We start from the raw sequence: 27829 nt of genomic DNA on the forward strand, positions 1-27829 counted from the left end.
AGAGTACGTGCAAGGGTGGGAGTACTGGGTGAAAGGTGCGTATGCTTCGGAGCCAGGGATACCAGCTTTCAAATCCTGGGAGCACCACTTACAATTGTGTGACCTTGACAAAGCTTGGCAAGCCCTCTGCATCTCATATTTCTCACCATAAAGGAGGGATTTCAATTCCTACTTTTCTATGTGGTTATAAACCTTAAACGTGAGTTAAGTATCCAGGGTCTTTCACATTGCGTGCACTCTCAAATATTAATAATAATTCTTTATTTTATTATTTGAAGCCATAGTGCCCTGCATTGCATCCAACTCTTTTACGTGGTAACTATGTGATCGAGTTACTCTTTGAACCTAAGTATCTCTAAGTAAAATGGAGATAATATCTACTTTATGAGTCTGTCATGAATATCAAATGAACTAACTTACTTAATAGTGTCTGGTATGGAGTAATGATTCAATAATGTCTCCCTGTCTCTTTCCTTCCTCTTTCTTTTCCTTTCTCCATTTCTCCTTGCCCAGTGATAGCTATTAATATGCACAGACATAGTCCTTTTGCTCAAGGATGCCTTGCTGCAATACTGCAGCTGTCTCCTGTTCTCTAGTTCCCAGAATCAAGGTCACTAGGAGCCTGTCACCTTCATTTCCAAGAGCAAAGGTCATGCAGCCAATAAAGGAAACTGGTGACAAGCCACTGACTCTCTCTGTGTCGTGCTTCTCTCTCTGGAGAGAAACCTCGCGGTTTAGGGCCAGACTCGCACCAACTCTCATAGGGTTTTGCACTGGCTGCACTTTGTTGTTCATTCTTCTTTTGCCTATACATGCACAGTAGGCAAACATGCACAATCTAAGTGCCCAAATTTTCAAGTATTGAAAAATAACATTGAGATGATTGAATGAGGATATATTGCATGAGACTGTAGCCCTAGCGATACAGTGTGAAATTGTTCAGTAGTAATACCTACCCCTAATGTACTGCAGCAGTAAGATAACTGGTATTGGGACATAGGACATAGCATTTCTTTTAGCAACAGGGGAAGCCTCAAACAGGGAGTAGTACTTCCTACCAAAAGGAGATCCACATGCCAGTCTCCACAGGTACAGACTTAGAAGAAAAAGCCCCAAATAGGCCACATATTCAGACTCAAGTGTTTGGATTAGAGATGATAAAACAACAATCTAATTAATAGTGGTTAATAACAACTGGGTGCTTATGACATACATACAAATGAAAATTTCCTTCAATTACTTCATGTAACCCCCAGACAATCTATGTAAATGGCAATTAAAAGTTCCACAAAAGAGTTGTTTCCTATTTTTATTCATTTTCTAAATTCAGTGAATTTTCAATAAGGAAATGAAAATCAATTTCAATAATGATTTTCAGAAGCCAAAGCTTTTGCTTAGAGGAGAAGGATGGTTCCACTCCTACTCGCTGAATTTCAACATTTCTCCAAATATTTGGAATACATTAATACCTTAGAAACAATTTCTCATCACAGTGTTTTCCACTTAATTTCTAAAACATCAGTTGTTTGGAACTAAGTCAGTATGTTCCTAATTTCTTCCACTTGACTCAGTGCTGAGGCTCTGATAAAGGAAATGGATGCCCAGAATACCTGGCGAAACTAAGACTTGCTAATGTTTCCTGATTTAAAGCATTGCTACTTTCCATATTTTAAACCAACCCTATGATGTTGATACAACGAATGCCCTCTCTCCCATTGTACAGAAAGGAAAATCAAGGTTCAAAGTGGGTGCTGAAATGTGCCTGACCCCTCACAGTTAAGTCTAGATATTCTATCACTGAATCACCACCAGCACTGGTTTTATCTCCATTTGATAAACAGAGAAACCGAGGGCCAGAGAGATAAGAAACTGGGCCAGAATCACAGTTTATCAGCCAGGAATCCCATATTTAAACTCAGGTCTTAACATCTCGGAGTCCAGCCCTCATTTCTATGCCCATCACTGCCTAAAGAAGATGGGGTTCTGTAGTGAGTTCATTGTCACTGGAGGAATTCAAGCAGAGGCCGCAGCATTGTCGTGTTGGGGATAATGTAGAGCTGGGGCAGTGTTGGGCTGGGCTTGGCGTTAGATAACCTTCAAAGTGTCTTCAGTAGCCAGGACTTTGTGTTTGTCGGGTTGAGCCTCAAGCATTCCTACCTTCAGAGGGCGGGAGAAACAAGAAGTGTCTGCGATGAAGAAGCCGCTTTCCCTAGTGTGGTCTGTCTCGACCCCACTGCTGCTCAGCCTTCTCCTGGCTGCTCTCAGCACTCGAGCCTGGCAGGTGCCCTGAAAAAGGAGCCCAGAGGAACATAATTGCTGAGCCTTTCAGCTTTGCAGCTCTAAATGTCCACTCACCCTCTAGTTTCCTTGTTAAATCTGTTCAAGTGGAAATCTTTTGACAGGTGTAATTAAGGTCATTTCAAGAGCAAGTAAACACTTGTTTATCTCAAAGTCACTTATTCCATAGTTTCCCTAGACATTTACTAAGCTGGATGCAGCCCCAGAAGCTGCACAGAGCAGTCAGTAGCTGAACAGAGAATGCCAGGTGCTCACCACAGGGTCATAAGTTATTGTCCTGGGCTGAGTGCAGCCCGTGAAGTGATGGTTGGGGCTTCTTCAGAGACAAGCAAATGCCCTCTCCATGTACTGTCCCCAGTCCACCAATTGTCGTGATTTAGGGAGAAAATAAAACACTCATGGAAACGTCAGGAGACTCCATCTCAGACACCAGGCGGCCACATGCTAGTAGCTAAGTCACTTCCCCTATCCAGGTCTCCGTTTCCTCATTTGTCGCGCATCAGATAAGTTCTTAAAATGGGTGCCTACTAATCCTTTTCATGTCTGTGCTGTCTGGAGGACCAAGGCAATGGTCTAGGGCTCTGTTTTCTCACAGATGGGAAAGACAGTAACTAGTGGAAGAGAGTGTGATACAGTGAGTTCAGTATCTGAGTGACAAAGATGCGGCTTCCAGCTCTGTCACTTACTGGCTGTGTTGCATTGGGAAGTTCCCTCTGAGCATCTGGCCCATATAGAAACAGGAATAGTATTAGCTACATCACTCTGTTATGGTGAGAAGTAAATGGTGGAAACAGCCTCTAGCTCAGTGTTTGGCCAGACACGTTACACACGTTACACATGTTAATACGCCCCCATTCTCATCCTCCTCAAAATGCCGGGAAATAAGACGACCCCTCAGTATCCTCAGGAGTGGATCTCATGGGTCAAAACTATCCAGGGGCCCAGGCTGCTCTGGACAGTGGTTGAAAGGGAAAAGTACTTTTGAGCACCGCCCAATTAACAGCTCTTAAATTTTCCTCTGTCGTAACCGACTCTCATTTTAACACTCCCTCATCAGAATTATGGAAAGCTAGCTCTAATGGAGATAAGAAAAAAGACAGCTCCAGTGTCAAAAAAAATGAACCCAGGTTTCGGAGGGCACAAGTCAGCAGTGCAGGCCTGTAACAGTGGATTCCCAAGCTGATTCCCAAGATGAGAAATTTCCCTCATCTTGATCCAGTGCAGAGGTTTCTTGGGACCCAGCTGGGAGAGCAGGAAATATATCTGCAGGAACCTGTTAACACTCATCCCAAGCTGGGAGCAGCAGAGGGGAAAGACAACGTATGCATATCTGGCTGCCATTGGGAGTATAAGTGAGTTGCTCCAAGTGGACTTAACTTCCAAGTTCATTCATGTAAGATTTGGGGAGTGGCTAGGGCTCAGCAATTTAGCTATTGAGGGCTAGAAGTTAATTATCTTTTTGATGCTATTTTTACTATTTTGTTTCAACCTCAGTGCACACCTTCATCCCTCCAGTGCCAGCAAACCACTGCAGCCCGGGGAATACTGAGTGCTCATGAAGTGTCAAACATTCTCCTAGTACTTCAGTGCAAAGGCCCTGAGGTCAGGTGGGCCTAGGAATATTTGAGGAGTCAGCTGCCTTGACAAGAGGGAGAAAAACAAGATATGAGGCTGGGCTGTGTTGAGTTTCATGAAAAAGTAGAAGCCAAGAATCATTTGTGTTCTACACCTCAAAAAGAATTGCATCTTCCTTCAGGTAGAATCAGAGTCATTTTATTCTTTTCTAGTCCTGTCAATATGTCTCATGGCAATATTTTTAATTGAATTTAGCCTTCTCTATCCCAACACGATACCTACAGTATCCAAAGAACAGGGGGATGTTTATGAAAATACAGAGATGCAAAGTAAGAAACCATAATATAAACATTGACCACAAAATTGGTGATAGGTACAATTGTAATGATTCCCAACATCATTGTTGTTATAGTATTAGCAAACACTCTTAGGTTTTACATGACAGAAACCCTACTCAAACTGGCTTAACCAAAGGACAATTTATTATAAATGGTCTTGTGATTGCATAAGTTAGGAATGTGCTTGTACCTTATCAGAAGTCAGAACCAGAAACTTGAATAGTATTGGCACAAAGATCCTTGATCAATTATATTTGCTCCTTTTTTTGAATCTGATTTACTTCCCTACTTTTTTTCTCTCTTTTTAAGCTAGGTATCCTTCACTCTCATCCCTGCTTTATTTCTCAGGTTCACCTTGTACGATAAATGGCAAATGACAACTCCAAAGCTTTTCATATATTTCCCAAGGTTAGTGTTGATAGCATGAGTCCCTCCTTTCCAAATCCAAAAATCCCAGGGAAGGGACCATTGGTCCAACCCCTGGACCAATCAAATGTACTCAGAGGGTGAGCTCATGTATGGGGAGCTCCTCCTACTTCAGGCGTGTGAATAAGATGGGAGAGGAAGTAATCTCAAAAGAACCAGGAGGAGTAGAGATGTCCTCCTTAGAAGGCAGGATGCTGAGAAGAAAACAATAGTTGCCCACTATAATCATCATATTTATTTTTATTTATCATCATTATTACATTTCTGACAAAATTTTTTAGTATTTATAAATTTATAGGTTCTTAGAAGGAGTAGACTGGAAGGGACTTTATCGCATCAGTAATTCTTTACAACCTGACACAGAACTATTGCTAATCCTTTCCAAGAGTTTGATGAACAATGTTTCTCCCAGCAAGACTTCATCACGTCCCCATGCTCTGTCCACCTCCTTTGCTATGAAGATTGGAAGCGCTGCCTTTTCTCCATTTCTGGCTTTTAATGTAGATTCCTCTGCTGTTATTCTTAGAGATGATAAGGAACAGCTGGTCACCATCTTCAGCCTAATAATGTTTGAGATGTCTGAAAACTGCTCTCAAGTCAATCCCTTTGCCTCCCTTCAGACTAAGTATACCCAGCTGCCCCCACCATGTGTCTGAGCCCCATCGTTGTGGTCACTCTCCTCTTGATCGTGCCAGCTTCTCCTTTCCAGAAGGCGGGCCTCTACTTTGGCTATTGGTCATTGGCATCTCATTGCTTCGTCAAGGACAGTTCGTCCCTGGAATATTGCAGGGAAGAGAATCAGTAGCTGCACAGGGAGTCGCCTTCTGATGTGGATGAGCTGTGTGGCCCAAAGTCTCCATGTGATTTTCCTAGTTGCTCTTGGTGGGATGCCAGTGTCTACTGGGTAGAGTTTCGTGAGCATGGATTCAAATCCTGGCTCTAATGCTTATTGATCATGTGCAAGTGATTCAATTCCCTGCCTCGTTTTCTTCATCTGCGCTGTGGAGATAAGAACACCAATAATATTTAGAGGATTAAATAGGATGATTCATGGAAATGGCTGAGTAGTGTGCCAGATACATAAGAATTGCCCCATAAATCTTCGTTCTGTTCCTTTTCTCCTTGCCTGCATGGAGAAACCAGCAGACGATAGCAGCCAGATTAATGAACAGAAGAAAACTCAGGTTCTGGCGCCAGCTCTACAGGGAGGTATGGGACTTGGGAAAGTTTCTTCACTGTAGGACACTCATCTCTAAAATAGAGAGCTGGAAGTAGAGGTGAAATTGATTCCTAGAGTTGCTGACAACTCTAAAAATACAAAACCTTAAGACTACGAGTTTCCTTATATAGTTTGGCAATTTTCAATTTCAAGAACACCTCCTAACCATACACGCATTGGCCACAAAAGCAACACTGAACAGAACAGGATACCTTTAATTCACAGAATAATATTTTCTGCAGCTTTAATTGTATTAAATATCTCCACTGAAGCAATATTGTATCCTCAAGAACTCTGGCTGTTTCTTGTATCCTACCAAGGGGCAGAGCCCAGGGAGTGAGATAAGAGTGGGAAAAATCAGAAGTCCAAGGTGGCTGTGATCAATTCTGGAGAAGAGAGGTCAGAGCTGATCCCCATAGTGACCACCAATAATGAGGGAAGATCTTAGCGCCAAGATCCAGAACCTCAAGCAGGGGCAACTCATTCTTTAAGAATGAGTCTGAGAGGCACGCACACCTGGCCTGGAGTCCTGTCTGTGCTGCTGCTTATAACATGAAGATAATAGCAATCATCTAGAAGGACTGTTGACAGCATTAATGAGATCACATATGCAAAGTATTTAGCATACGGTGAGAGTTCCATCAACTGTAGCTTGTGCTATTAACAGAATCTACAACAGGAGCTTGGTGGGACTGTATCAATAGGGCCTAGAAAGACATGCTGGGGGCCCCTCTGGTTCTCCAGTTGGTGTGTGTTTATCCTTAATACACAATCCTTTCTTTTGTGGAAGTTCTTGATCCCAATAAACCAAGAATTGTCTGACATTGTTTCGAGTGTGGAGAAAACCAAAACGTACTACATTTGCCTTTTAGAAGGAATTTTATTAGATGCTTATTTTGGGCGCACAGTTTGCTCTTGACTGATATGTCCTAGCGCTCTAAATTAACAATATTATTAAACGAGTTTGCTTTCCTCAGACGTATGCTAATGGGTGTAGGGGGAGACAGTCTTGAAGTCTGGGGTTAAGGTTTTATCACAGACAATCTTTGAAGGAGAAAAAGCACATTGAGATAAACATTCATGAGATTAGCATATTTAATTACATCAAAATTAAAAGCTTCCATTAAGTGACAACGAAAGCAGAATGCTTAACTAAAATAATAAGATAAATGACGGGCTCAAGAAACTACATTCAATGAAAAGTTGGGACTCTTCTGACTGATAATTTAAAGAGAATAAACAAGATGCTAAGAGCCTAATACACACACAGGCAAAAAACATAAACAGACGTGTCCCAGAGAGAAAACAAACAGAAAAGTTACTGTTGCAAATAATCCTGAGATACGCGAAGTACAACACCAAAGTGCTTGATTCACCCATTAATTATTACCCCTTTCTCGAATAATTAGACTCAATGGTAAGGACAAGGAGATGAATGGAATAATCTTATATGTTGTGGATAACAGTTTGAACTCGTACAATAGTTTGAAAAAGCCTTTTGATAATTTGACTCAGGAGACACTGCTGGGATACTGACCTAAAGAAACAGTCCAAAATACAAAAAATGACCTCTGCACAAAAATGTCCATGTCTAATAGCAAAAAGTTAGAGGCAACACAAATGCTCAAATAATATACAAACGACCACAAATTCATTCAATGTGACATTATATAGCCATTAAAAATGATCCGTGTACAGAATCTATAATAACTTGGTAAGCTGATGCCATCATACGTCGTGGGAAAAGTAAGGTGCAAAATAGTTTGTCAAACTTGGACATATTTTAAAAATGAGTAATAAATGTACTAAAATCTGATTATTATTGCAGTGGTCGAATCATCTACCTGAAACAAACAGCTTTCCTGTTTCCTTCCTCCTTGAATAATTACAGGCGCATTTCTTTGCTCTTCTTCCCAGCACAACTTTTCACATCCCATGGGCCCTGTCCCCACAGTTCTTGTCAAGGCTTTCATATATTTTATTCTTTGGTAACTTTTCTATTCTCATATTACTGGACTTCTCATCAGCCTTTGACAGAGTTGACCGTCAGCTCCTTTTCTGAACTCTCTTCCTTGGGTTCCCCTGACACTACACCCCCTGATACTCTTCCTGCCCCCCTGACTGCTCTTTCTCTAATTCCTTGCTATCTCTTCTTCTTTTCCTTGACCTCTAAATATTGTAGTGCCCCAGGCATCCATTTCTGGGCTCTATTGTCTTCTCTTTGTGCCCTTTCTCCTAAAATTAGTATCATCCAGTATCATAGCTTTAGGTATCATCCATATGGTAATGATTTCCAAATCAGCATTTCGGGTCCAGTCTTGACCTCTTACTGAGCTCCAGGCTCATACATCTAACTACTTCTTTGCCACCTCCACTTGCATATTTCTCATGCATCACAAACACAACATGACCAAACCAAAAGATTGATTCTCATTTTCCCCTGTCCCAACCTGTATCAATCCCAGTCTTCCTATGTCAGAGAATGGCGTGACTATCCACCTAGTTGCTCAAATTAAAGACCTAAGGGTATTCTTTCACTCTACACATGTGATCCACCAGCATGTCTTGTCAGCTTTATTCTCTGAATCAGTATAATTCTCTTCATCTCTATGTACATCACCTTAATCTCTAACATTGCAGTTTCTCTTCTGAACCACTGCTATAGCATCTAAATGTTCTTCCTACTTCCCCCCATATGTCCCATCATTTATTCTTCACAAGCAGCCAATGTGATCTTATAAAACGTAAGTGAGGTCATATTACTCCCGCCTAAGATTCTCCAATGACCGTCCATTGGCCTCGGGATAGAATCCAAAGTCCAAGACAGCATGTTTTTGTCTCTGTCTGAACTCATCTCTCATTCATCTTTGTTTTGAAATCACATTGCTTCCGACTCTCTAACTTCTTTCAGACTGAGCTCATGCAAACCTTAGAGTCTTTGCATTAGTATTCTTTGACCGGGCAATACAGATGATATACACCTAACTACAGATGATACTAAACTTCCTGTCATCTAGATTTCACCTTAAATACCACTTCCTCAACAACATCTTTCCTGACCTCCTCAATCCATTTTTTTCTCCCACTAGATTAACCTGTTTATTATCATTCCATTTCCATCACATTCTATACCATTATAGATTTATTTGTTGAGTTGCTTATTGTTTTTCTACATCCCTCAAGAACGTGAGCTTCAGGGATCAGGGCACTTATCTGTTTGGATCATCACTCTGTTCTCAACATCTAGACCAGTGCCTGACACATAGAAGAGTAGATGCTCAATGAATATATTTTGCATAATTGTGGGATTTTTCCCCCAAACTTTCCATATTTTTTCTGTCAATTTTAGAGTTAAAAATAAACTTCTATATATAAAAAGAAATGTAAACGTGCATGCCATTATATTTTAAGATTCTAGTAAAGAAATCATCGCCATTAGATTACTTAGCTGCTCCCTTACTTCTCTGTGTCTAAATTATTTAAATTCTCTAAAACTCAGTATACTAGTCTGTAAAATAGGGCTAATAATTATACTGGACTTGCCTTCCTTGATGATTTGCTAATAGGAGACAAATGAGACAAGTCACAGGAAAGCGCTTATTGAGTTGTTAAATGATTCAGAAACATCTAGTGTTATTTGCTTTTATTATCCTGTTCGCTCTTTTCCAGCTCCCATTCTTCTATAGGGTAAAATATATTCAGGAAATTCCCAAGGGTCCTCAGACTGAGTAGAGGCTGGTGGGGAAGGCGGAGAGATTGGTTATAATTATAAAATCAAATGTAAATCAGTCTTCAGATGGCTAATCTCCTCTATCTGCAAGCATCTTTTCCTTGATTTGAGGGAAAATTCCATGCATGAAAGAAGTCTGATTTGAGCCTTTTGGATGCATTATCTGCATTACCATCTACCCTTTCTCTTTGTTCCTGGATGTATTTCACTCTGTGTATTTTAACTACCAGCAGTGCTTATAACCACCCAGAGAGATGCCAATTGGTTGTGCCACCAGAGTAGACATTTGACAGTAGAACAATGAATCGAATGGCTATAAACCAAATTAACACTGCAGCTTCCCATGGTTTTCTAGAGGTAATTCTGCACAGGTCCCAAAAGGAAAAAGGCTTAAGGAAATCAACAAGACTGAAGCCTACCATGAAAGGCAGAGTTTGGCGTCTTGAGTTTAATTTTCACCTCTGTCTGTTTACCAGCTGTGTGACTTTAGGGAATGAAAATAGGGACACTGAGTGATTATAAGACATAATTTGAATAATATTTGTGAAGATATCATTTGTAAACTATAGCATGCTAGGTAAAGGGAAGATATTAACAGACGCAATCGCTCTAATCCACTGAATGGGCATCTTGGCTGTCAAAGGAAATAGATTTAAAGTAGCAACACAAATCCATCTCTCCACTTAACGCTGGACTGTGCAAGTTTGGGAAGCTCAGATCTCTCTGAGTCAAACCCTGTAACTTGGTCTGTAAAATATGAAAAGTGGGACCCATTCATCCCTACCTTTTCCTTGAACTTTTTTTTTGTGTGTGTGAGGATGTGATGTCTGGAACTGTGCAGCCATCCTTTTTTTTGGTAACTTTATTTAGTTATTTATTTTTATATACCAGGTTCTTAGTTATCTATTTTATACACATCAGTTTATATATGTCAATCCCAATCTCCCAATTCATCCCCCCCTCCGCTTTCCCCACTTGGTGTCCATACGTTTGTTCTCTATATCCATGTCTCCACCCCTGCCCTGGAAACCGGTTCATCAGTACCATTCTTCTAGATTCCACATATATGCGTTAATATACGATATTTGTTTTTCTCTTTCTGACTTACTTCACTCTGTATGACAGTCTCTAGGTCCATCCACGTCTCTACAAATGACCCAGTTTCATTCCTTTTTACGGCTGAGTAATATTCCATTGTATACTCATACCACATCTTCTTTATTCATTCATCTGTCAATGGGCATTTAGGTTGCTTCCATGACCTGGCTATTGTAAATAGTGCTGCAATGAACATTGGGGTGCATGTGTCTTTTTGAATTATGGTTTTCTCTGGGTGTATGCCCAGTAGTGGGATTGCTGGGTCGTATGGTAATTCTATTTTTAGTTTTTTAAGGAACCTCCATACTGTTCTCCATAGTGGCTGTATCAATTTACATTCCCACCAACAGTGCAAGAGGGTTCCCTTTTCTCCACACCCTCTCCAGCATTTGTTGTTTGTAGATTTTCTGATGATGCCCATTCTAACTGGTGTGAGGTGATACCTCATTGTAGTTCAATTCTTATTTCATTTTTTCTAAGGATACAGTGGCAGAAACTCCAGGTTCCTGTGTCTTCTTCCAGTAGGTGGCGTCTTTGAGCACCAAATTTTCTCAGAAGTAACATTTTGTAATTTTTTTCTTTTTTTTCATGAAAAGAGAGGGAAAGATTCATCGATGTCGATTTTTACTATCTGTGAACCATTTCCCAGAATATATCCACTAGGCTTGAAACTATCAGAAATATAAAAATTGAAACACATAATATGCTTCTTGTTACAATCATGAAAAGGATACCAGTTTGTTAAACAAATTTTCTTACTTTTTGAAAGCCTTGTAATTTTGTGTGAGACCAAGGACATATACTGAAACTTGATTATACTCTCTGCCATGGAAAGAAATAGGCAAGTTCGTTTTTCCTCTGTTGGAAAGTTTTACATTTATTTAAAAATGGGCATGATGCATGGTGTCCAATAGGATTTTCCCAAGGATCTCATGAAGGTGGATGAAATGGAATGATAATTAGGAAAGAAGGGCTATTAACACTTTAAAAATACCTACTATTTATTATCTTCATATATTATTTTTTAAAAATATTAATTAATTATTTGGGCTGTACCGGATCTTAGTTGCGGCACACGGGATCCTTTTATTTTTTTTTTTAGTTGCGGCATGCATGCGGGATCTAGTTCCCCCACCAGGGCTTGACCCGGCCCCCCTGCACTGGGAGCATGGAGTCTTACCCACTGGACCACCAGGGAAGTCCCTGTCATATTTTATATACAGCTACAGTAACAATGATTAGAGTTAAATATTCTCCCCTATATTTTATTACATGGAAACACGAGGCTGAAAGACGTTAAGAGATTTGCCACTAAGAAGAAGTAAGTGAACACTTAAATGTAAATCCACTCTGGCTAGCCTCAGAGTCAGAGCATTTGCAGACTACAGAGCTGTCGCCCTGCGGAGCAAACGTGGTGATACAGATTTGGGACAAGGGAATATTTTCAAGCCTTCCTCAAAGGTATACCTGAAGCTTCTCTGTTTTCTTGATGAAAAAGGTTTGGAGAGGGTATAGATTGGACTAAATCAAGGTTTATTGTCCATTTTCACCAGGAGACACTCACCAAAGAAAGAATAGCCAGACACTTGGAGTCTCTACCGTAAAACAAAGAATGTTGCCCACCACCTACAAGACTCAAGTCATTAGCCACTGCGGTCACTGACCTACAGAGAACTCTGAAAAGAATTCAGGAGGAAAAGCAGGATAAGGCACTCTGTGCTTTGGAAAAACAGGCTCTTAAATAGTTAGATATTTCTCAGGAAATATTGTAATGAACTTAGATTCTTGCATCTGCCCATACATAAGAAGCACTAAAATCATTGACTGGGGTATCTGTTCCTTGTGATGAGCAGTTATCTTTTACCGAGTTGTAGACTTGCCTGCACACATTCCCTAGCCAAAATCGTATATACACTGTTTTTTTCCCCCTTCTTCTTCAGAGCAGTTCCTCAGAGCTATCTGAGAGGCTGTCTCCTGGAATACAGTCCTCAGTAAGACCCTGAATAAAACTCAACTCACAGCTCCTACATTGTGCATTTTTATTACAGCTGACACTACCTTCTGTCATATTGCATTTATCTATGAAGGGGAGTAAAATATACTATCCTGAAATATGCTACTTTGGCATATTGATTATTGTGAATTAAACTTACTGAAGAAATAGCAGGTGCAAGAAGAACTTTCTGACCATCCTTTGTCCCCCTCAAAGCAGGAACTAAACCTCCCATGTGAAACATACCTTCTCTGTACCAGGGGGTAAAGAGACATCCTTCTTACCAGGAATAGGAAGTTCAGGTCTAAGAAGTCTGTATAAACAAACCTTGTTACTTCTTCACTACTTACCTACCCCAAGCCCTTTGTTTTGCAAATTCTTCCCAAATTTTGTTTCTTTGTCCAAAAAGTATAAAAACTGCTGCTTTGGTCACTTCTTTGAGCCTCATATCTTTGGGGATCCCGTACATACGAAATTAAAAATTTTTTCCTGTTAATCTGTTGTATGTCAATTTAATTATTAGACCAGCCAAAGAAACTAGAAGGGGAAAAGTTTTCTTTCCTTACACCTACATCATCCCAACCCCAGGAAAAACAGGGGACAAGAAAGAGTCAATGTGCTCAGGGTTGGAATAAAGTTAAAAACCCCAGGGGAAACTGAGGCAGAATCCCAGATATGTACATTAGGGCAAATAGTGGGGAACCAGTTGACCATGACAGTGAATACGTATGTGCAAAGGCTGACTTGAAGCATATTGGATGCCAGGTTCATGAAAGAAATTCTCATTCTCAAGCGTGATTTTTAAGTGGTTATGTGGATGGACTCTGGCATGACTGTCCTGATTTCAACTTCTGTCTCAAGATGCTCTGAATGTACTGACTCAGCAAGACATTACAAGCATACTGTAAGCAAATAGGGTGAGGGGTCCCCGGAGAAAGAGAACCAGACATGGCTTTCTCGACAGAAGAGAAATTCCTCCTCCCAACTCTCCCAAGTCTTTCTCCTCCACCATTCCACTCACTCACTCTTCTTTAAAACCTTAAAGAAAATTTTTCCCCCTCCCCCAACTTTCTAGCCTGAAATTCTCAAAGAAATCTGAGAATTTCCTCCTCAGACTAGAATTCATTCTGCTTCCTCCTACCTTTATATTCTTTACCCTGGGCAGTGCATTTCTGCTGTTGATGATTCCCCCAAAGGAAATTATTATTTCTCCTGTCACCTGTTCCCTCACCTACTTTTTTTTTGCATTAGGTGTGTTCTTCAGAACCCATGGATAGCCTGATCAGATGTTGAGGAGTTCATAAAACATATTTTTTCAACATATTTTTAAAACTCTGTTTACAATTTTTTTTAAATTTTTTAAATTAAAAAAAATTTTTTTTTAATTTTCCCTCTACTCTCCTAGGTTTTTGCCTGAGACCCCCCTGTAATAAAAGACATTAATAGGAGAAAAAAAGAAGTTCACTAACATGTATACCTCCTACATACATGGGAGATACTCAGGAAAAATGAGTAACTCCTGAAATGGTCCAAGCCATCACCTTAAATACCATCTTCAGCTAAAGACAAATGAAAGATGTTGGGTGGGGGAAGGACAGCTATGGGAAATTACCAGGAAAAGTGCAGTAAGCAAGAGCATGACTGCAGTGCAGATCTGAGTGAACGTCTTTCTCCAATGAAAAGAGTGTTGAGAGATTTAGGAGCAACGTCCTCTTTCAGGTACAGAGAAGGAGACACTCTTACAAATGAAGATTTCCTTTATGAATGCAAATGTCTTTTACATAAGGGTAACATCTTTTTTAGAGCTCTTCCTGTGGTTGCTGTTTCTTAAAATTAATCAGTTCAAGATGAGCCTCATGCCAAAGAGACATATTCTGGGGTGGCAGATTTTGCTCCTTTTCAAGTGGAAAATATACATATCACTCTCCTAATCCTCAGAAATCCCTTAGGAGCTCACAGTAGGACAGCTGCCACTGCTTAAGGTCTGAGCACTTCCTGCTCAGAGAGCCTGGAGGAGCTTAGCAGAAGTCTTCCTGCATAGCAGACTCCATATCACAAAGGTGGGTGTTGGAAGGATCTCTTGACAAAAATGCTCTCCCCCTGGTCCAAGCTAAAATTCTCCCATCAGCTATTTCTTCGTGTGTGGGTATTAAAATATGACAGGAACGAGCAGAGAAGAAATTAATAGCTAAATTGGGTGCCTGCTTTTCCGCAGGTGTTTGCACATCCATTACTTCATTTAATCCTTACATAATTGTATGAGCTGTTGTTATTACCATTTTTTAGATGAGGAACCTATGAACAAAAAAAGAACAAGGAGCATCACTCATCATCCAGTTATACAAGGGTTAAATTGCAACCCACTGCAGTTGTTCAGTGTGAAAAACAGGACAAGGCACTCTGTGCTTTGAATAAACAGGTCCCTAGATAGTCAGATGCATATCTCAGGAAGAAGTTCAACGACCCCAGATTCTTGCAGCTTTTCCCATATATAGAAGAGCACTGAAATCATCCAATTGGGAGATATCTGTTCCTTAGTATTATCAGTAATCAGTAATATTTTACCAGAATGTATGCTTGACTGCGTGTATTTCCTAGCCCCAAAATTCATAAACAGGCTGCCTCTTTCCCTACCTCTTCAGAGCAGTTCCTCAGAGCTGTCTCCCAGGCTACAGTCTTCAGGAGGACCCTGAACAGAACTTAAACTCGCAACTCTTATGTTGTGTATTTTTCCTTATGTTGGCAAACCTGAATAATGGCTTTTGTGTCACAGCTGATGTTCTCTGCATTGCATTTGTCTTGACTTAGGTTTCCTCCAAAACAGAGTCTGAAACAAGAACTCATGTGAAGGTACTTTCTTTGGGAAGTGATTACAAGGAACAAGGAGGAGAGTCAAGGAGAATGAGGTAGGAAAGAAGGAATAGCAGATTTAAGGATGCATCATGGAATTGGTCACTGCCAAAGGCAACTTGGGATCACTCCTTAAAGGTCATTCCGAGGGGCTTATAAAATGCTTCTCAAAATTTTCTACCTGAATATGTGGACACAAAGTGTCCAATGATAAAGGGAAGACATGGTAGCAGACTGGAAAAAAAGGAATAATTATTAATGATTTAGACATTATAGGGGAATTTTATAAATACATTTTTACTCTTTGAAAAATTGTCTAGAATAAAAGAATATTTTTTGTAATCAGAAAGAGCAAACAAAATAAAAATGTTTAAATAAGGACTGAAAAAAATTTTTCTACCTGAGCAGAATGGAGAATTCTTTTCCCCAGGAGCTTAGTCCCCACTGGTTGAGATCTTCACTAGCGGTGTCAAATCCTCCACTCTTCAGACCTGCACAAGCTTGCCTCAAATAAGACTCCCACTGGTGTTCCATACCGTGCAGTGTCCATAAAGCCCTGGATTAAAAATGAAAGGCATAAGGCTCATGCTTTAGGTGGAGATGTTATGAGATGTTATGAGCAGAAAGTGAGCCCAAATTAGCACAGGATGACTTGGCATCGGCATTGCTGGAATCAGACATGAGGACAAGAGGATGGTAGTGCTGACCTAAAAGAGATAGACTGCAAGTCTTCTTTGGCAAAGATGAATTTATTTGAGATCAGCAGAGAATTGCAGTTCAGGGTCTGCAACCCTGGTGAGCTATGTGCAAGTCCCTGCAAGGCAAGGGAAGGAGAACTCTTTTTTTTTTTTAATCGGAGTACAATGCTGTGTTAGTTTCTGCTATACAGCAAAGTAAATCAGCTATACATATACATATATCCCCTCTTTTTTGGATTTCCTTTGCATTTAGGTCACCACAGAGCATTGAGCAGAGTTCTCTGTGCTATACTGTAGGTTCTCATCAGTTACCTATTTTATACATAGTAGTGCATATATGTGAATCGCAATTTCCCAAGGAGAACTCTTTATAGAGAGGAAAAGGAAGTTGGGAGGGCTATCCTAAACAAAGATTCCATAGTTTTTCATTGGTTGAGTTTTTGCCAGGAAAGAAGAGGAGCCTGATTTTCTTGTTAGGCTTTGCTATACTCACAGGGCATGAGAGCTCCCCCGTTTTGGTCCCCTGACTCTATTTAATTGAGATTTCTGTTTATCAGTTTTTTATAGGAATAAAAAAGAGCGCAAGAGGTGTCTGAAAGAACATCCTGCTCTGCCATGTTAACCCTTCCGTGTTATCGCCAGTTGGTGGAGGATGGGCATGGGAGGCTCTGACATTATACACCTATCCATCATTAACAATTTAGCCAGAATATATCTCACAGTTAGTCTTAAATTGTTGCAAGCAGTGAAGCTGATTAGAAAGTATGGACTCTGGATTTGGATCCTGTATTCTAAACTGTGTGACTCTAGACAGATGATTGCACAGCCAGTCTGTGTGCCATTTTTGCCCAGGATGGAAACTGCAGGCAGCGATAGCACAAGCGTCTTATGATCCTGGTTAGAGTGTGGGGGGGAAACAGAGAAGTGGGTAAATGAAAGACAAAGAAGCTGATTCAAGATGGACAAAACCATCCTCCGGTTTCCATTTTGTTTCTGGTCAATCTGTAACCCAGCAGTCCCTGCTTCCCAGGTCAATGAAGATCCAGGAGCTGGTGCTGTCTGCTGCCAGCTGTTGTAGCCTTGGCACAAGGAGATGTTCCTTCTCTCCTCTGCTGAGACTGTTCACCCCTGATTCAGGCAATATAGTTGGGAAACTTCAGAGAAAACACTTTCTCTATCCCCATTGTATTTTTAGCTGTGCATGGCGATGCAAACGCAAAATATTGTGAACTATAAATTAGCACCAAATCAACGCATGCCCAAGAAAATCTATTGCATTTATACCACTACTAGTTTTGAAGGTTTTGCTTTAGAAACAGAACTGACTCCCTCTACATTTGTAATCCAGTTTAGGACACTTTTTTTAATCTAGCTAGACTCCTTTGGGGGTATCAATTTCCCACAGAGTTACCCAGCCTCTGTCTCTTCAGTTTATTTTCTTAAAAGATCCTTAAGAAATACTATTTTTATTTTTATTATTATTATTTTTTTGCAGTACGCGGGCCTCTCACTGTTGTGGCCTCTCGCGTTGCGGAGCACAGGCTCCAGATGCGCAGGCTCAGCGGCCATGGCTCACGGGCCCAGCCGCTCCGCGGCATGTGGGATCCTCCCGGACCGGGGCACAAACCCGCGTGCCCTGCATTGGCAGGCGGACTCTCAACCACTGTGTCACCAGGGAAGCCCAAGAAATACTATTTAGTATCTTCCTGTTGGCCATGGGGTCAGAATGGTGAACTCTTCTAGGAGTGGGGATACAGCAGGTTATACGTGGGCCATGACAGAGAGTGAAGGTGGGCATAGATATCATTTGGTCCTTTGGGATTGAAAAATAACACCTCAGTGTTTAAGACTGAATTATAGGAGAGCACCTAGTCCTTAGTAAATCCACCATGTTGGGCAAATGACTGTCCTTCTCTGAAGGCCTTAATGGGCATCCCCATTACTGTCATGGCTGAGGTATTGTCACCGACTTAAATGGGAGCTCAGTGCCTGAAGAGGAGACAGGTGGCCAAGAACCCCCTTTATTCCCTTATGATGCAAAGAATTTGGCAGGAGTGAGGCAAAAAAAGACTATTTTAATACCTGCTTATATTTGGGGAGTTAAGCAGTTATGGCTCTATTTGTGGCAGAAAAGATCATTTGTCAACATCTGGAATTGGTCTTTGCCCTGTATTAGTAGAATGGACTGACTAATATAAGAGAAAGAAACTGCAAATTTCAGGGGCTCCTACAGACTGAATGTTTGCCCCCCCCATTCATATGTTGAAACTTAGTCCCTGATATGATGGTATTTGGAGGTGGAGACTTCGGGAGGTGATTAGGTCATGAGTGTGAACCCCTCATGAGCGGATCTGTGCCCTTTTTATAAAGAGACCCCAGAGGGCTGCCTTCCTCCTTCTGCCACGTGAGGACATAGCGAAAAGTCGGCCGTCTATGAACTAGGAGGATGGCTCTCACCAGACACAAAATCTGCCTGCACCTGGATCTTGGACTTCCCAGGTTCCAGAACTGCAACATATAAATGGTTGCTGTTTATAAGCCACCCAGTCTATGGAACTCTGTATAGAGTGTCCAAGTGAACTAAGAGAGGAGAGTAAGAGAATAAACTTTCTTCTCATTCACATGAAGTTTAGAGCGAGGTCAGTGGCCCTCTGCCATCTTGTAACTCTACTATCTATCACACTGGGCCTCCAAGGGCAACATGGCAGCCAACAAGTGATGGAAGAAGCATAGGACTCTTCACCTTCTTGGACAGAATGTGACATTTGTGGTCTATTGACCAGAACTAGTCACATGGCTCCAACTTCAGTGCAGGGGTCTGGGTAATGAAGGGGCACACAGAGAAGATTTGGTGATTACTGTTTCTGCACCACCATTTCATGTCTTTCTCGCATGCAGACATGTTACCAAGGGGATATGGTCCATCATCCAGGAACATGACTAAGATTCTGCACCCAATTACAAAATGTGGGTTTCTTTCCCCATTGGTTTGCAAACTGGTCCCCATAGACAAAGGGCAAGGAGGAACTGAAGAAAGAGGCAGACCATCCGGAATGGTAGGTGTCAGTTTTAATAAGTAAGGGAACTTACACAGGAGGCTTGTCTTGGGCGGCTGCAAAATGAGTAGATCTCCGCACCCACCACTGTAAATATTAGGTTCTCATTTATAAATTGATAAAGCATTTCATAGGCAAGGTATTTTGTTCCCATTTTACAATGAAGACACTAAGACTCAGAAAGGTACTGTGACTTATTCAGAGTCACATAGCTAGCAAGGAGAAGAGTAGGGGTTTGACTTCTTGTTTTCTGACACCAAGCCCCATGCTTGGTTATATCATAAGCTATAAGTTATATCATAAAAGTTATATCATAAGTTCCCTAAGTTTGGAGATCCCTAGCTGTGAAAGAATTAGCAGTGATTATAAAAGTTGAGTAGCATCAGAAGAGCAACTAAAGCATTTTCTACAGGAAAATTGAGGCGGCCTCATGAAGATTAAATCCATTTTTATCAATTGCCTTAATAGTCAGCTAACAATTACAGTTTTAAATGGTTGCTAGAAGTATTAAATGAGCAAAGTAATTGGGTCGATCATTTGTGTACCAGTTATTTTGGTCATTAAGTGTGGCCTGTGTGAAATGAATTTGTTTATCTGCAAATAACTTCATACTCAAGCTCCCCAGATCCAGCCAGTCTTCAGAGCTGAGCAAAGCAGAGTTGCCACAGCTGCACTGATTACTTGTGTTTCCCAAGGCATCCCAGAGACCCAGACAAAGGACCCAAAATAGATACTCAGACGGATCCCGGTCTGATTTGCTTCCTTCTCCCAAGAGAGGATTCTTTTATCATGATTCTAAGTTGATGAAACTTCTCCAGAGGTCAGCACAAATTAGAAACGACAGCTTCTACTTTAACTACTGATAGCCTACTTAACCCTGAGTATCTTAAATTCTACTCTCGTAAAATATATTTAGGTTGGAGAGAATTAAAAATCAGAGACAATATTTTATTAGAGTAACTGAAATATACTAAGTTCTACGGCAGATGAAAATAATGATAAATTATGTAAGTATCCTACCCTAAATGAAAGGAACCATTCTTTGAGTGTGGGGTTAGTGAACCCCTTTCAATGAGTACAGCATGGAAAGTGGAAAAAAAGAATAACTTCACAGTGGCGAAACCTGACAGACACTGTTTCAACCAGGTGGTCCAGGTCAACTCCCACAGCCATACGTCATCTGGATGGTATGTGCCCTTGATATTCTGTAATGAAAATGGTACTTCTGGGACCTTCCTTCTCAAACCTACAGCTCCTACCTAATCAGAAGAAAAACATCAGGAAAATTCCAGTAGAGAGACATCTTACAAAACACCTGACCAGATCTCCCCAAAACTGTCAAGGTCATAAAAAACAAGGTGGGTGTGAGAAAATGTCACAGCCAATTGGAGCTCAGGAGACAGGACAACTAATTGTAACATGGTTATTGGATGTGGATTCTAGAGCAGAAAAACACCGTTAGGTAAAAACTAAGGCAACAGGACTAAACCATGGACGTTATTATTAATGATGATAATGGTGATGATGGTGGTATTGTTGATGGGATTATGATGCTTAAGGTGATGATGGGGGGGGTGCTGGAGCTAACAGAAAAGTGAGAGTAATTAACATGCCCTTGTGTGGAATTCAGATGATAGCTAGAATCAGAGCCTGTAGCTCCAGCCTCATCCTTCCCTGTGCCCCTACAAATCTGAACTACTGATTACTTGCATCTTACCAAATGTAAAAAATAATAAGCAGAAACCTCAGTTAAATAGAGCTGAAAGCCTAGACGGGGGAGATCTCACACTCTGTGATAATGGTAGAGCCCAACAGGAAGAAGAAAAATTCCTCTTCTTTCCTGGCAACAATTCAGCCAATGAAAATCCACAGACTCTTTGGGGGTTTTTTTATTAAGTAATTTTTATTGCAGTATAGTTGCTTTACAATGTTGTGTTAGCTTCTACTGCACAGCAAAATGAATCAGCCATACATTATACATATATCCCCTCCCTTTTGGATTTCCCTCCAATTTAGGACACCAGAGAGCATTAAGTAGAGTTCCCTGTGCTATACAGTTATGTTCCCATCAGTTGTCTATTTTATACATAGTATCAATAGTATATATGTGTCACACCATTGTAAAGCAATTATACTCTAATAAAGATGTTAAAAAATAGTATATATGTGTCAATTCCAATCTCCCAATCACAGACCCTTTGTTTACAATAGCCCTTCCACTTTCCCTTGCTCCTTTTTAAAAAGACTTCTTCTCTTGCCATGCAGGGACTTGCACATGGCTCGCCATGGCTGCAGACCCTGAATTGCTATCCTCTGCTGATCACGGATAAACCCATCTTTGCTGGAGAAATAACTGGCAGTCTATTTGTTTTAGGTCGACTCAAATATAACTAGTGTATTCATTCATGCTTCTGTGCCTTTTCTCTTGCTCTTTCCTTTCTGTGGAAAACTGACTTCACCCCTTTTGTCATCTGACAACAACACTCACTTTTCGTAACTCAGTTCAAGGGTCACTTCCTTATAATATTCCTCGTGACAATTATTTTCCATCTGGCGTAAAATTGGTTTCTACCAACTATATACACACAGCTCTCACAGTACCTCCAGCCTTTTATCTGATCACTTATGTATCTTTCTCCTTCTCAAGACTGAGATTTTTGCAGGCTGGAGGTGCATCTTATTTGCATTTGTGCTCTTACACTAATCATAATGTCTGCCATACAGCAGAACCACCAGACATTCGCTGAATGAATGTGTAAGTTAATGATGAACTAGTATTCCATCTGTAGTAAGCTAGAGAGGATCCGGGTAATGTCTTCTGGCCATTTCATCCTACTGAAGTTACTGAGGAAATTCATGGAGGATCCCTGATTTACATTTTTTATCCCCTTATTAGAACATATGGTTCTCAAGGGCACCTATATAAATGGTCCCCAAAGTGTGGTTCTCAGACCAGCAACATCGGCATTCCCTGGGAACTTGTTAGAAATGCAAATACGCAGGCTCCAGCTGAAACTGCTGAATCAGCAACGGGGTGTGAGGCCCAGCAGTCTGTGCTTTAACGAGTCCTCTAGGTGATTCTGATGCACATTCAAGTTTGAGAACTACAGACATATATCATTCACTGCTGTATTGTAGGCATTAAGAACTATAAAGTAGAAACTGTTGTTAATCTTACCAAAGCCTTCTAGTTACCCATTGTTGATTCCTATCGCAACTCAGCAGCAACTGCCCTAAACCCCTGCCATACTCTTGAAGTCCCTGATTCCTCTCCATACTCCTTTGTCTCAGCAGAAGGCCTGCTCATTTACCAGCTGGAGAAACTAGAGATTATCCCAATGAACCTTTTTCCGTTTCTCTCCCATTCATTCCAGTAGTTCTCAGTTTCAGCACCAGGTAAAATTTAAACCCTTAAACACTGATGACCAGACTTTTCATGTCATACGGTGTCTCCATCCTCATTCTTTACCACTTGTCCAGTTATACAATGTGCCCCAGCCACGCACAAAGATAGGTCAGTTTCTTGGTATTAAGACCGTAAGCATTGTCTCATGGAAAGAAATCTACTCTTCTCTTGCTGCACTTCAAAACACACACACACACACACACACACACACACACACACACACACACACCACACCTTCTTGGGTCATAGTTGGAATCCTGAATATGTTTGTTGAATCAAGAAATAAGACAGGTGCAAGTTAGAGGCCTTGATTGTAAGGAAAAGAAGCTTATTTTACCTAAATTAAGCTAAGAAGAGTTTTTTGGGAAAAAAATCTATTTGACCTCACATACTTGAAGGAAAAGTTGGATCATCAAACCCTGGAAAGGACAACTATCTAGACCAATCTTCAGGTTTTGGAAGCAGCAAACACAGAGCAGTGTCTGATGGGAAATAATGTTATTCAACCATCTCCAACTGTCTCACATCTTTATATCATTGCTCCAGATTTAAATTCATGAGAGAGGTTCTAAACTGGCTAAATATGGACTTCTCCAATAGCAGATCCAGACTCCAAGGGTTGGGTGCTTATAGCTTATTTGGAAGGAGATGCCAGGAACTAAACATAAGAGAGAAAATAAGGATATGGAGGGAGAAAAAGTAGAAAATAGCTTCTAATAAACCACATAGAACAACTTCTGAATCATCCTTCTGGAGGATGGGAAGCTGAACAATTTATTCCCAGGCTGCCAGGCCCCATTTGAGATTTTTCCCAAGTGCATTAATATCCCATACTTCTGGATTGCTCTGGTTTGCAAACAAATGAGTTTCCACGGTAGGAAAACCACAAGGGTCATGGGGGCGTTGAGCAGGAACATCTGTAGAATCCGCTTCGAGAGCTTAGCATGTCTCTTTTCAAGAATCCCACTAGGGCTTCCCTGGTGGCGCAGTGGTTGAGAGTCCGCCTGCCGATGCAGGGGACACGGGTTCGTGCCCCGGTCTGGGAAGATCCCACATGCCGTGGAGCGGCTGGGCCCGTGAGCCATGGCCGCTGAGCCTGCGCGTCGGGAGCCTGTGCTGCGCAACGGGAGAGGCCACAGCAGTGAGAGTCCCGCGTACTGCAAAAAAAAAGAAAAAAAATGCCACTAAGACTACATGAATTAACCAGGGCTAGTTCTCCAGAATAAAATTAAAATGCTGTTACCAAAATAAGGGAGAATAGATTCTGAGCGGACAAGATTAACAGATACACACTACAGGGGAGGTGATCAATGGATAAGAGAAGTTCAGAAGAAAAGTGCTTAGGGAGGTCCGTAGGGTGAAAGATTTTTATCCAGTAGGGGGAAATCATGGAAAAGTTCATGAAGAAGTTGGTTTTTGTTGACCAAATGCACCCTCCTGATCCAAGATAACAAAGTCTGCCTTTCTGGTCTCTCCTTTTCAAGCATCCAATACAAGTTATACTAGATTACCACGACCACTGCATGGTTCAAAAATAATTTATGTGAACTTAACAAATCATTAGTGCCGTGTGTTTGCTTAGATCTCCTTGATGCTATTTTCGGGTGAATAATTGCTAATTTAATTCTTGCTGGGAGAATAACATTACACTCAAATTCCTGTGTGAAAAAAAAAAGGTGCTAATGACTAGACAGCCTTAGGTTTCCAGGGCAACATATTGCTCTCAAAGATCAAGTGGAATATTAAAATAGTGGCTTATTAGGTGGCACAGGTTTACTTTTAATGTATTACATATGTAATATATAACAACAGTAATGTGGTCCATGAATTAGGGTCTCTGATATACCCTCTAGAGCAATGAGAGAGTTTTTTTTTAAGGACTTTCACTTTGTAAAGAATTACTTCCAAAGCTGTAGCTATGTCATTTTTTATCTATTCATATTCTTTTATCTCTGTGCAGATGAATATACATATATACAATGGATATCTGCCCTGCTCGTCAAAAACCAGCAAAAGCCTGAGAAGAAGGGAGCAACGCTGTGTGAGTCTGCGAAAGTGTCATTGAAATACTCTCTGGGCTTAACATTTGAAAGTCTCTGGGATCTGACATCTTGTTATTCTATTCCTTACATCCAAATAGGGTTATTCAAGCCTCTTTAAGAATGTTCTTTGCTTTTCATTTTCTAAACCTTTGATTAAGTTGTACCCTCTTCCATTCCTACATTGCTTGGTGAGAGTTTACCATCTTCAAGGGCCAGTGGAAATGTTCCATTCTCTGTCCTCCCAGGTCTTCTTCAAAGGCCTGATGAGAAATAACTTACCACCTTGCTGCACTCTACAGACCTTGATTTGTACTTCTCTGACAGCCTTATTAGGTTGATCTATTGGTCCCAATGTTAATCAGTGTTAGTGATGCTTCTGAAACATTTGATCTCATAGTTTAAGTCTTTCCTCCCACCTATAATATAGCATTAAAATGAATAGCGTTAAAGTCAGAATGACCTGCTGTGAATCCTATGTTCTCCTCCATTCATTATCTATGCCTCCCTGAGAAAGACATATAACCTTCCTAAGCCTCCATTTTCTCACCTATAAAGTGGGGTTAATAATAGTTCCTATTTCATAAGGTTGCAAAGATAAAATGAAATACTTATTGTTGATGATGATGACAGTGACAATGGAGAGGGTACTATAATTAGATGGGTTTAGATGTGTGTAAGTATCTATACAAACTTTAGATTGTATAAATGAGGAATACAGTAGGTGCCCATGTGGCTTGAAAGAGCAGTAAATAGTACATTAATGCCTGTAAGAATGAATGCATCTTCTGAAACCCATTTCCATATTACGGCCTCTAGGGAAAACGATAAACACAGTGGGTGCTTAAAATCCTGTAGTAATGCCCCAATCTATCAAAATTAAATTATTTCCTAATTTAGAATGTAAGCATGACCTGAGTCCTACTACCATCTCTAGAACTTCTTTTCTATCATTTTCTTCTATCATTTTTTTCTGTCATTTTCCTAGATTTTTCAGTTCTCTTATACTTCCATATTTTTTCCACATATAGTTTCTCTTTCCTGGAAAGCTTTTTTTTCTCTTCCTTTTTTTTTTTTTTGTTTTTTTTGGTCTTCTTCACCATTCTCTCTTCTAATGTTCCCTCAAGATTTAGCTCAGAGATAGATTACGATTCACCTCCTCTGGCCAAGTTTCTCTGATCCACCTTCCTCTAAGGCTGGGCAAAAAGTCTCTTTTTGTTTTTGTAGCTGCCTATGTATATCTGTCAGTACACTTTTTTCTTTCTGGATTTTAATTAATCTGTTACTTAACCTTTCACGCAAATAAATTGTAATTACTTCTTTGTCTCTATAGCCTCAACATTTAGTACTGTACCTGGCACTTAAAATGAACTCAATAAAAAACATGTACATAGATGAATGTAGTAGTCATTAGTATTATTTGACAAATGTGACAAATATGTCTATATTGTTCAGTAAATTTCCACTCCCACCTCTCTCACCCTCATGGAGGAAATGTATTTTCTTGCCTCAGTAACAGTAGGTTTGGCAATACAACTTAACATTGGATGTTAGTTGGCACGGCACAAGCAAAGACTAGAAATGTGTTTGTGTGATCTGGCTTTTATCTTGCATTCCTGCCTTTTATGAGAAAAACGTGGCTTAGGTAATTAGGTCCAAGGAGGAAGAGAAGGATATAGAGTGGGTCTATGCTTAATCAATAACTTGAAGCTGACCCCCATCAAAGGCAGCCTAGATCAGCCATCTTCCATCTGACCTACAGACACAAGAAGATAACTACATTCTTCTTGTTGTATGTCACTGAGTTTGGGGTTGGTTGATTAGACAGCATTTTTGTGGATATAGTAAACTGAGAAGAAAATTGATAGCAAACTGTGTAGCACTGCCGTGACAAAAACCTAAGCTATGTGAAATTGGCTTTGGAACTGATTCGCAGGAAGGAGGCTGGAAAAATGTCAATTTATGTTATATAGGGGGGACCATTAGGTAAAACTGTTGCTCGTGGTAAGTGGAAGATAGGAAGATGTACCTAATTTATTTTAGCACCAGGCAAATACGTTTCAGAAAACAATGTTGATGCTGTAAATTGACTCTTGCTAGCTGCATTTTATCAGATATTATAAAAAGAGATGATTTCTGAAAAGTATAAGCTAGATTACAAACATAATTTAAAGGGAAAATAGAAGTACCAGGAATTGCGTGGTTAGAAATTAAAATGGTTTCTTACCAAATATGGCCTTAGAACAAAGAGTCCTGCCACTGTGTTATGCTCTACAAAAAGCAAATCAATGGTGTGGCTGTAACATGTTTTATTAAGTCCTCTGAAGGGATTGATGTAATATTCAGTAGATCTTTTTAGGTAGAAAAAGGAGCTTCTAGAAAGCTTGAGATCATGGTCCAGAGTACCTTGATATTATAAGAATGAATGAGAGAGAGAGAGAGACAGAGAGAGAGACAGAGTGAGGTCGGGTGAGGGAGAGAGGGAATAAGAAGGATAAGAAGGAGGGGGCTTCCCTGGTGGCGCAATGGTTGAGAGTCCGCCTGCCGATGTGGGGGACGTGGGCTCGTGCCCCGGTCTGGAAAGATCCCACAGGAAGATTCTGTTCTGAATCTGCTTCTTTTTGGAACAAATCCAATGTTTCATTTATACAAACAGATAAAACAATAAAGTTATTTCCATTTCAGAAAGAAAAATCTCCTATACGTATTTGGTCCTTTGTGAATTGGGATTTCAGTGTTATAGAAGCCTGGAGATTAGGTACAACTAGCAAAGCTACTTGAAATGAAACAAATGCTGAATGAGGTTCTCAAAAACCCCAGTTTATTAAATCAGTGTTCATGTCTACCCGTGTCCAGGTGTGATTTCTGATTGACCTTGGTCTCTGTTACAACAGTCTGTTTCATGTGTACAGCTTCTTCAGTTTACAAGGTCCTTTTCCTTATCTCTTCTTTCAACACAAACACCCTCTGTATAAGGTAGAAGGCCAGGAATTGCTTTTTTTTCCCTATTTAGGTCAAGGAAGTGAGATTCAGAGAGGTTAAGTGACTTGTCAAGTCACACACTAAGTCAAATGATGGAGTGCTAAGGAGCGTTGAGAGAGGG

The sequence above is a fragment of the Leucopleurus acutus genome (assembly GCF_964270905.1).
Source record: "Leucopleurus acutus genome assembly, chromosome: 17".
NCBI classification, from domain to species: Eukaryota; Metazoa; Chordata; class Mammalia; order Artiodactyla; family Delphinidae; genus Leucopleurus; species Leucopleurus acutus.